Consider the following 11,676-nt stretch of genomic DNA (forward strand, 5'->3'; position numbering starts at 1 on the left):
AAATGTGCTGCTATGGAGCACTGTATACCCCAGCACTCCCAAAAAAATGAGAATTCCTTGAGGTACGCTGATGTAGACTGCTCCAGCACTTATCCTCATTCTAAGATCCCAAAACAGCTGTTGGAGGGATGTAAAAAGATTGAGTCATGGACACACAGGTGACTAAATGGAAGCACAAGAGGAAAGCAATTCTGATGAAAACTTTCTCCAACTATTCCTTTGTTCTTATTTCCTGTGTATTACTGAAAGGAAACAGAGTTTGAAATTGCACAGTGAACAGCAGCATGTCCCAGGCAAGTGACTCCAAAAGGAAAAAGGGTTCAAGAGGGCAAACCTGGTACCAGGAGTGAGGATGAGGAGATGGTGACGGAAAATCTGCTTGTGTGCACTTTGTTATATCCACATTGGAGAAATGCTTATGAGATGCAACACATGTCAGAGTATCATTAGGGAGGGAAATGAAAGGAAAAGGAATTGTCCCACCGTAGCTTTTGCATTTCTTTTCCATTCACATTAACCAGACCTTTGTAGGTGCTGTGGGATCAGGACTAGTGGGTCCATCAGGTACTGGGATTTTTAAACCCACTTGGCTTCTCTGGATTAAGAGGCTGTCTGGAAGGGCCCCTAGGCTCTTGGATAGATTTATGAATTCATTGACTGCCCTCTACTGGAAGAGCTATGCAATCCATTATTTATTTCAATACAGATATTTCAAATGTTTAAGTAGGAATTGTTCCATGACATTTACAGTTCAGTGCAAGAGGTGATTACAAATTGCTGCTTACGCCCTAGCACATTCTTTAGTAGCATACTGCCTTGGCATTTGCCTCTCTTGAAATTGCTTCACTTTACTGCCCTTTCCCAATCCTCATACACTTTTACAGAAACATAGTTTGGGGGATGGTTCAACCATCCCCATGCCAGCATATTCCATAATGTTAGATGTCTACTCATGTTTCTGGAAAAGCAAATCAGAATAGGGGCCTTGGCTCTTACTAATTTTTCTCAGTAAATCCGGGTTTTGTGGGCAGGGGGTGGGGACAATATTGAACTGTTGTAAGCATATTGGTCCATCAGTTTGTATTAAAAATGTGCTTGGGGTTGGCTTCCACTTTACCTCTTGTCTGCCTTCAGTGACAGGGCTTGAATGCAGCATGTTACCTGTGATATGTACTTTGGGGGCCATAAAGAGGACTACAGATGTATGTTCGCTGTCTCACATGTACGTTTGTTGCAATTTGACTTTTAACTGCCATGGGTCATTGTTATGGAATTAGGGATTTGTATATTTGATGAAGTACTGGCAGTAAAGACCTCATAAAACTACAACTTCCAGGATTCCATAGTATTGAGCCATGGCAGTTAATATGGAGTGAAATTAAATTAATTCTACAGTGTAGGTGCTCCCTTTCTCTTTTTCATACAAATGAGGATAGGAAGTCTCTTTTATTCCTTAGCCCAACCAAGACAACATATAAAATCTTGTTTTATTTTATTATTGTTTTATTAACTAGGGAAACATTTCCCTAGCATGTTGTGTTAGCTTCCTGCATTGTCCAACTTCAAGGATGATCCAATTTTCCACTGCTTTCCCTCTAATCTTGTATGCCTAGTCTCATCTTCCAAGGCAGGCTCTGGATTCTATAATTATATTTTCACCCAAGATTTTAGAATACTTGCATATACATAATATCTTAGAAATTGAACCCATGTCTGAACATGAAATGTATGTAGGTTTCGTATACACCTTATACATACAGCCTGAACGTAATTTTATCCACAATATTTTAAATTATCTTATGGCATGAAACAATGTTTGTGTACATCGAGCCATCAGAAAGCAAAGGTGTTACTATATCATCTACCCAGGTGGACAATTTTAGAGTATTTCAGATTTCAGTATTTTGGAAAAGGGATACTCAAACTGAATTACTCCTATTTTTTTAAATGAATATATACTAGAAAGAGTGACTAGTCCAAAGACACCTAGTGAGTGTCATAGCTGCAAAGGGATAAGAATCCAGATTGCCTCAGGGCCCTTCCACACAGCCATATAACTTAAAATATAAAGGCAGATAATCCACAATATCTTCTTTGGAGTATCTGAGCCCACACTGCCATATAATCCAGTTTAATGTGGATTTTATACAGCTGTATGGAAGAGGCCTCGGTCTCTGTATAAATTTACTCCTGTTGTTCCTGCTGATCTGGAATAAATTTGTTAAACAGCAGAAGTTATCCAACATTGAGAAAGACCTTGCTCCTGTACTTCTGCTGTTTAACAAATTTATTCCAGATCTGATCAAAAGAGGCTTGACTGAAACATACAATATGTGCCACAAGAGGGTGCTGTAATTTATTGCAAATAAATTATTGTGTATTAAATTGGAGGTTGAGACTTGAGTTTTAAAAGAAAAATATATATTTATAATCTTATAACCCAAATAAGAGGGAAAATTAGGTGGAATTGGGAATTAGGGTAGCTGCAGGATGTAAGACAGATACGCAAGGGAAAGTGTTTGGCTTAGACCAATTTAATTACTACATTCCTAGGGAAATTAGGTTAGAGCTCAATGTTGAAAATAAGATTACTATAGATAAATCCAGGCAGCAGGACTGGCTGACAAAGTTGAATTAAATTTAGAAAGAATTTTCCAAAGTTTGAAAGAAGAAATAAATACAGAAAAACTGAGCAAGAATTATTTTTCAAAGATAAGACATGGAGCCAAAGGGGATCTTTTAAAAAGGGTGAGCAATGAGGCTAATTTTCTCCCTAAGAAAAAAAAGGAATTTGGAGCAGTTTTAGTTGCATCAATAGTAAACTGGATCACTTTAGAATTATGCAAAATGCAACAGCAATATTGTCTATATACAGTTATATATAGTCATAAAGGACATGAGGAATAATACTGAAATTCAGATGATGCATCTTATGCCCAGATAACTCCAAAAGGTGCAATCCAGTGTTCATGAAGAATTGGTTAGTTTCAGGAATCTTGCATATGGGAGTTGTGCTCTTGTAAAGGTTAATATGGTGCCTCCCTCCAAGCCATAATTTCAAACCATGTGGGTAAAAGGAATGAATGGACGCCAAATGCCATTCATATTCTTGCAGTATGCCTTGCTTTTCAATAAAGTGCTTAGGACATCATTTGAAGTGACTGTAGATGAAGAATTCAATGTATCCATACAGTTGGGGCGAGATATGTTGGGAGTCAGCATTCTGGCTTGGGTGGGCATGTTGAGATACTGTGGTAAATTAGATTAGCTCTGCATTCTTAGTAGCTATGAATGCAAGGAATTTAGGAGATCTTCCACTTGCACAAATGCCCCAAATATTAAGTGTTGACCATGAAATGTACCAGTTTCTCCACAGTAACTAGAACAGTTTGAATAATAATAATAATAATAATAATAATAATAATAATAATAATAATAATAAAACTTTATTTATACCCCGCCACCATCTCCCCAACGGGGACTCGGGGCGGCTTACATGGGGTCATGCCCAAAACAATTCAATGTAAACAGCATATAAAAGAACAGCACAACACAATACAATAAGCAATACAGTAAATAATATCCATTACAAAATAAAACAAAAAGACAATAAAAACAAGGGCAGACCACATGAACATTAAGTTAAAACTCGGGGTGAGAAAGACATAAAAATAAAAACCACAGCGAACAGGGTCATAAGGGAGTGGGGTATTCAGGAGGATAGATATTAGAGGGAGCAACGGAAAAGAAATATAAAATGGTTACTCTCCAAAAGCACAGCGAAAGAGCCATGTTTTCAAGTCTTTCTTGAAGGCTGCTAGTGTGGGGGCTTGCCTAATCTCAGCGGGCAGAGAATTCCACAATCGGGGGGCCACAGCAGAAAAGGCCCTCTCCCTTGTTCCCACAAGGCGGGTCTGGGATATCGGGAGTGGGGACAGGAAAGCTTCCCCTGATGAACGAAGGGATCGTGTAGGCTTGTGATAGGAGATACGGCCACGAAGGTAGGTGGGTCCCAAACTGTTTAGGGCTTTATATGTGATGGTATACACCTTGAATTGGGACCGGAAAATAAAAGGCAGCCAGTGGAGCTCCTTGAACAGGGGAGTAGATCTCTCCCTGTAACTCGCCCCCGTAATTAACCTGGCAGCCGAGCGCTGGACCAATTGTAGTTTCTGGGCCGTCTTCAAGGGAAGCCCCACGTAGAGCGCATTACAGTAGTCCAGTCTAGAGGTAACTAAGGCATGCACCACCGTGGTCAAGTCAGACTTCACGAGGTATGGTCGCAGTTGGCGCACAAGCTTGAGTTGTGCGAAGGCCCTCCCGGCCACCACCGACACCTGCGCCTCAAGCGTCAGCGCTGAGTCCAGGAGGACCCCCAAACTGCGGACCTGTGATTTCAGGGGGAGTGCAACCCCGTCCAGCACAGGCTGCCACCCAATACCCCGATCCGACACACAACTGACCAGGAGGGCCTCTGTCTTGTCAGGATTGATCCTCAGTTTGTTCCTCCTCATCCAGTCCGCCACAGCGGCCAGGCACTGATTCAGCATCCGAGGGGCTTCCTTGGATTCAGATGGAAACGAGTAGTGGATTTGCGTGTCATCTGCGTAGAGATGGCAACGCCCTCCAAAACTCCGGATGACCTCTCCCAGCGGTTTCATGTAGATGTTGAATAGCATGGGGGATAGAATAGACCCTTGCGAGACCCCACAGGTCAATGGCCAGGGGTCCGAGCAGGTGTCCCCCAGCTTCACCATCTGGGAACGACCCTCCAGGAAGGACTGGAGCCACAGCAGAACAGTGCCACCGAGCCCCATCCCAGAGAGCCTCCCCAGAAGGATACCATGGTCGATGGTATCGAAAGCCGCTGAGATGTCCAAGAGAACCAGCAGGGTCACACTCCCCCTGTCCAGCTCCCTGCGGAGGTCATCCACCAAGGTGACCAAAGCCGTCTCGGTGCCGTACCCAGGCCTGAAACCAGACTGCGAGCGGTCCAGAAAATCAGTGTCATCGAGGAACCCCTGGAGCTGCGTGGCAACCACCCGCTCCAGAACCTTGCCCAAAAAATGGGAGGTTGGAAATTGGTCTGTAGTTGTTACATACAGATGGGTCTAAAGAGGTCTTTTTTAGTAATGGTTTTACTACCGCCTGCTTAAAGCAGGATGGAACTGACCCCTGACCCAAGGAGGCATTTATAATAGCCACAAACCAATCCAACAACCCATCTTTGGCCAGCTTAACCAGCCAAGAAGGACAAGGATCCAGAGCGCAAGCGGTCGCCCTCACAGACCCAAGAATTCCCTCCACATCATCAGGAAGAACAAGCCGGAAAGAATCCCACAAGATCGGACAGACAGGTACCTCGGTTACCTCCGCTGGAACTACAGTTAAGCTGGAGTCCAACTCACGGCGTATCTGAGCAACTTTGCCTGCAAAATGGTGCGCGAAATCGCTGCACCGAGTTGCCAAGTCATCAGGAAGCCCCTGGGTCTCAGGAGGCCGCAGGAGCTCCCCAACAACTTGGAACAACTCCGATGGCCTGTTGGCTGCAGACGCTATGCGGGCAGTCGTGAAAGCTTTCCTGGCTGCTCGCAGAGCCACGGAGTAAGCCTTAATAGCGGCTTTAGCCCATGCTTGGTCAGACACATCCTGAGATTTCCTCCAGATGCACTCTAGTCCCCTCCTCGCACGCTTCATCACAGCCAGCTCCTCAGTGAACCAAGGAGTCGACGTGACTCTACGCAGCGAGAGGGGATGTTCGGGAGCGATCGTGTCAAGTGCCCTTGTCAGCTCACTATTATAGCGATCATTGACAGGATCACCAGTCTCCAGAACAGGAAGATCCCCAAGAGACCTCAGGAGTCCATCCGGATCCATCAGCCTCCTGGGGCGGACCATCTTAGTGGGTCCACCACCCCTGCGGAGGTTAGAAGACACGGCGAAACTTAAACAGATCTGATGATGGTCAGACCATGACAATGGAAGGATGTTTTCCTCTTCCACTCTGACTGTCCCACCGTCCACAATAAAGACAAGGTCCAGCGTGTGTCCTGCCTGATGTGTGGGCCCAGATATAACTTGAGTCAGCCCCATGGTCGTCATGGCAACCATGAAATCCTGAGCTGCACCTGTCAATGTGGTCTCGGCATGGATGTTAAAGTCTCCCAAAACTATGAGTTGTTGGGAGACCAGGGCCGAATTGGAGACCACTTCTGCTAGCTCAGACAGAGAGACTGCTGGGTCGCGGGGTGGACGGTACACCAGCAGAATCCCCAAGCTGTATTGGGCTCCCACCTTCAAGAAGACACACTCAAACCTCGAGGATTGCGGAACAGCGCATCTGATCAGGACGATGGACTGCCGAAAGATCACCGCGACTCCTCCTCCCCGCCCCCCAGCCCTGGCCTGCTGATGCACCCCGAAACCTGGTGGACACAGCTGGGTGAGATTCACTCCACCCAGCTCGTCCAACCACGTCTCGGTGATGCATGCCAGATCCGCCCCCTCATCCAGGATCAAATCCTGAATGACAGCTGTCTTACCGTTGACGGATCTGGCGTTCAAAAGCAGAACCTTAAGACCGAGGGGTCTGTCCTGGAGACTACCACACCTATTCCTCTCCAGGGTCGCAAGAACTCTGTTGCGCTTCTCCCTGGGCAGCAATTGACCGATCTTCCTCCTCCCCCACACCACCTCGATGGTGCCCCACCCATGTGAACCCTCTTCCCCCTGGTGGATTGGCTGATTGAGGTTGCCTTCTGAAGGGATTAGTCAGCTGTCCAAGGATGGAGAGCCTCCAAATGTATTTGTTTGTCTAGGGAAAGAGCCCCTCTCCACTGGTAGGAGAGAGAAGGAGTCATCTGACAGTATCTCTTATTCAAAATGCCTGAAAATTTGTGTTCTAGGTTTTATTTTTAAAATTTCAAAATACAGCAGAGTCTCACTTATCCAACATAAACGAGCCGGCAGAACGTTGGATAAGCGAAAATGTTGGATAATAAGGAGGGATTAAGGAAAAGCCTACTAAACATCAAATTACATTATGATTTTACAAATTAAGCACCAAGACATCATGTTTTACAACAAATGGACAGAAAAGGCAGTTCAATACACAGTAATTACTGTGTAGTAATTACTGTATTTAGGAATTTACCACCAAAACTTCACAATATATTAAAAAATTGACTACAAAACCATTGACTACTAAAAGGCAAACTGTGTTGGATAATACAGAACATTGGATAAGCGAATATTGGATAAGCGAGACTCTACTGTACATCTGCATGTATGTATATAATGAGGTAACTTGGAGATGGGACCCAAATTTAAATGCAAAATTCATTGATGTTTCACACACCTCTTATATACATATCATAATGATAATTTTATACAGCATTTTAAATAATTTTGTTCATGAAGCGAAGTGTTGTACAGTGTTCCCTTACTTATCGCAGGGGTTACGTTCCAGGACCACCCGCAATAAGTAAAAATCTGCAAAGTAGGGGTACTATATTTTAATATGTATACATTATTTTAGTAGTTATACACTATTTTAAGTCTTTATCCACCAATCGTGTGATGATAAATCTCCTCCTCCTTCCGTTGCCGCTTGGACTCCTTTTCTCTCCCTTTGGCTTCTCCTTCCTCCCTTCCTTAGGCTGTAAATTGTAATTTCTTATGATTTATAATGGTCTTTTAGAGTTTATTGAAAAACCGTGAGACAGCGAATCCGCGAAAAGTGAACCGCGAAGTAGTGAGGGAACACTGTACACTGAACTATCAGAGAGCAAAGGTGTCACTACCTTGGCCTTCACATGTGGATATTTTTGGAGTATTCTGGATTTCAGAATTCTGGATAAAGGATGCTCAACCTTTACCATACCACAAAAATTCATGAATAAATCTGCCTTACCTTTTATATCCTTCACATGCACCAGATGTTTGTCTCAATGATTTTTTTCCAGGTTCATCCTTGAATGTTTGGGAAAGTGCATTGTTAGAAGTTTGCATTCCAATTACATGTATTGCATCATGACTGTGTCTTTTCCTCATGTTTTTAAAAACAGGATATGCACTTCAACACAAGAGAAATGTAAACATGAATGCCAGGTCCATACCAAAACTACACTACCTGAGCCTAGGTTCTTGCTTTTACCTTTTTCCACTTGGAAAACTTCTACATGGAGAGGATGCATGGATACTTACAGCATGCTCTTTCGTTAGTTTTATTTCTATGTACAATGACATTACTGTATCTAAAGGATGGAGGGACTCTGGGGTGTGGTTTTTGTTGAAGTGATGCCTCTGAGACTAATTATGGGGTTGCATTATCTGTAATGTCCATATTCTTCTGGGCTCAATTCTACAGGTAAAAATATGGGCTGATTTATTACTACAGTTGAAATCCACACCTTGGGACACTTGTGCACTCTAGACTACTAGACTGCCACTTTGAACCCCATCCTGGGAGGAAAGTGGGATAGAACTAAGTTTTCCGGGCTGTACGGCCATGTACCAGAAGCATTATCTCCTGACGTTTCGCCCACACCTATGGCTGCTTTCTGGCTGAGGGAAGACTTTGTTGGGAGGTGTTAGCCTGGCTTTGAATCTGCAAAGCCATTAGATGCCAATCAAGGTGATCAATTGCAACATTCACACTTGCCTCAAACAGACAAGAGTTCTTTCTCCCACCCTGGACCTTCCACAGATATATAAACCCCACTTGCCTAGTTTCCCACAGATTTCCCTACCTCTGTGGATGCCTGCCATGGATGTGGATGGAACATCAGGAGATAATGCTTCTGCAACATGGCCATACAGGCCAGAAAACTCACAGAAACCCAATTATTCAGGCCATGAAACCCTTCGGCAACACATTAAAATAATAAAAAATAGTAATATCATGACATTGCATCAATAATGAGGGTTGCCCATTTTTATGGCTCTTTCTTTCCTTCCTGTTTCCCTCTTACACCATCTCCTTCTTTTCTCTTTCCTTACTCTCATCCCTCATTCCTTTCCCCCTTTCATTTCTCTTCTGTCCTTCCTTCCTTCCTTTCCTCCTTTTTCTTTCTCACCGCTTCTCTCCCCCCCCTCCCCCCTCTACATATACATGATATCGACATAACTAGCACGTTTGGCCCAGTTTCCTCTAGATCTTATCCATGATTTTATCAGTATGTGTTGTATGTGATTTTTATGACTTGTTTTATTGTTGTTTGACTTGTTTTATTGCTTGTTTTTATATTGTTGATGACCGGTCTTGGCTCCATGTAAGCCGCCCCGAGTCCCTTCGGGGAGATGGGGCGGGGTATAAAAATATTATTATTATTATTATTATTATTATTATTATTATTATTATTATTATTATGTCATCTTTCTTTCCCAGTGACATCACAGAAGGCCACTTCACCTAACAACAGCCTTTGTGGTACTATTGGATTATGGCCTGTTAGAATCATAACCTATTGGGTAGCAGAGTTTCAGAGATGTTCGTTTAGTTTATTGGGTAATGAAAGATCACTAGGCACATCTTTTTTCTATTTGTCGCTCTCAGCAAAGATTCAATTAGACTTCTTTAAAATAACATGTTTGTTTTACTCATAACTTTATGTATTTAAATACATAAAGTTATGTACATAAAGTTACATACATAAAGTTAAGTACATTTCTTGTCAGGTTAAACTTTAAAACGTTTCTGTTTGTATCTTTAACTTATAGTTTTTAACTGTCTCTTCAAAACTATATTGCTGTATACAGTTCTCTTTCATAACAGTCTACTTCCAAGGGACTCAAGCCTCAACTGTCTTCTAACCCTTAACACTGGCTTCTGTACTCAGACTCAAGGATCAACTGTCATTCCTCAACTGTAGTCCTTTTAAAACTGCATTCTATACAGTCACATGGTCTGCAGTCCCTCCCACTGCTTTAAGTACATAGAGCTAAGAAAACTGCAAACCAAATAAACACTAAGCTAAACTATCTAAGTTATAGGTAAGTACATAAAACTATAATGTGACTATAAGGTAAGTACTTTACTATGAGGTATACTATCTAAGCTATAGGTAAGTACAAGGCTATGAGGTAAACTGTAAGGTAAGTACGTGGCTATGATGAACTCTATCTGTAATGGTAAGTATGAGGCTATGAGGTAAATACTATCTATAATGACTGTATGGTAAGTACTATCTATGATGGTAAGTACACAAAGCTATGGTGGTAAGTACAAGGTGAACTATAAGCTTTGCTATCTTTGAGGTAAATACATAAGCTGTAAGGTAAGTACGTGATTTATGTTGCCTGTTTGAATTTGCCAGGTCAAAGAACTCAGACCAATTCTAAGACCTATCTCTAAGGTTTTTCTCTGGAAAGCCAAAGGAGGGGGAAAAGCCTTAGAAGCAAGCTCACAGGCTGAACCATTTCACCCAAACCTACAGGGGAGTCCCAAGCTCCACCCCCAAAACAGGAGCCAATGGAACATTTCTCCCAAGAACAGAAACCAGGAAATAAGCAAGGGATAGGAAAGCCAAGTAGGACAGCACATGTATTATCCAACCAAATCTGCCTTTTAGTAGTCAATGATTTGTAGTCAATGTTTTGGTGCTTAATTCATACATGCAGTAATTAATTACTACATAACGTTACTGTGTACTGAACTGCTTTTTCTGTCAATTTGTTGTAAAACATGATGTTTTGGTGCTTAATTTGTAAAATCATAATGTAATTTGACGTTTAATAGGCTTTTCAAGGCTTTAGCACAGCTTGTAAATCATCAGCAGCAATAAGATCTACAAACCAAAAGGTTGCCAGTTCGAAGCCTGGGTTGGAGTGAGCGCCCGACTGTCAGCTCACTGTTTACCTAAGTACTGTAGTTCAAAAACAGCCTAGATCTGTAAGTAGAGAAATTAGGTACTGCTAAAAAAAAAGGGGGAGGTATTTTATGACAACAAAAAAGAAAAAGATCAGAAAATGCCCGGCGACCAAAAGAAAGGAGGAAGTCCTGATGGCTCTTCGTCATAGAGGATGAGGCGACAACACCCCCCATGGATGAATATGAGCACAACCTCCAAGGCACCGAAGCTGGACTTTGACACAACATACCTCCTTTCTGTCTGTTCTGTCCTGTCTGTCCAAATGGCATTGAATGTTTGCCGTGTATGCGTATTGTGATCCGCCCTGAGTCCCCTCGGGGAGGTAGTGTGGAATATAAATAAAGTATTATTATTCCTTAATCCCTCCTTATTATCCAACATTTTCACTTATCCAACATTCTGCCAGTCCGTTTATGTTGGATAAGCGAGAATCTACCGTAGCAATGAAAACAGTTTTATGGTTGGGGGGTCACATCATGAGGAACTGTATTAAGGGGTCGCAGCATTAGGAAGGTTGAGAGCCACTGGTTTAGACCAATGAAATAATTTATCTTTGTATACCAACAAGAATGTGTTTTTAACTTTCTGTAAAAGTGATAAAAACCCTTGCAACTCAATTTGGGGCTGCGGCGAAACCTTTTCATGCATCACTGTATGCATTTTGTCACCATAGCTGGCCTGTAATAAAACAACTTCTGCAGTTGAGATTCAACTTGTGGTGTTCCTTCCTTCACATCACCCTCTCGAGCTAAAGGGGACTCCTGACTTCGTGCAGAGTGCTGGTGAGCCATTGCCCTGACAGTGG

The sequence above is a fragment of the Anolis carolinensis genome, chromosome 3 (genome assembly GCF_035594765.1).
Source record: "Anolis carolinensis isolate JA03-04 chromosome 3, rAnoCar3.1.pri, whole genome shotgun sequence".
Taxonomy (NCBI): domain Eukaryota; kingdom Metazoa; phylum Chordata; class Lepidosauria; order Squamata; family Dactyloidae; genus Anolis; species Anolis carolinensis.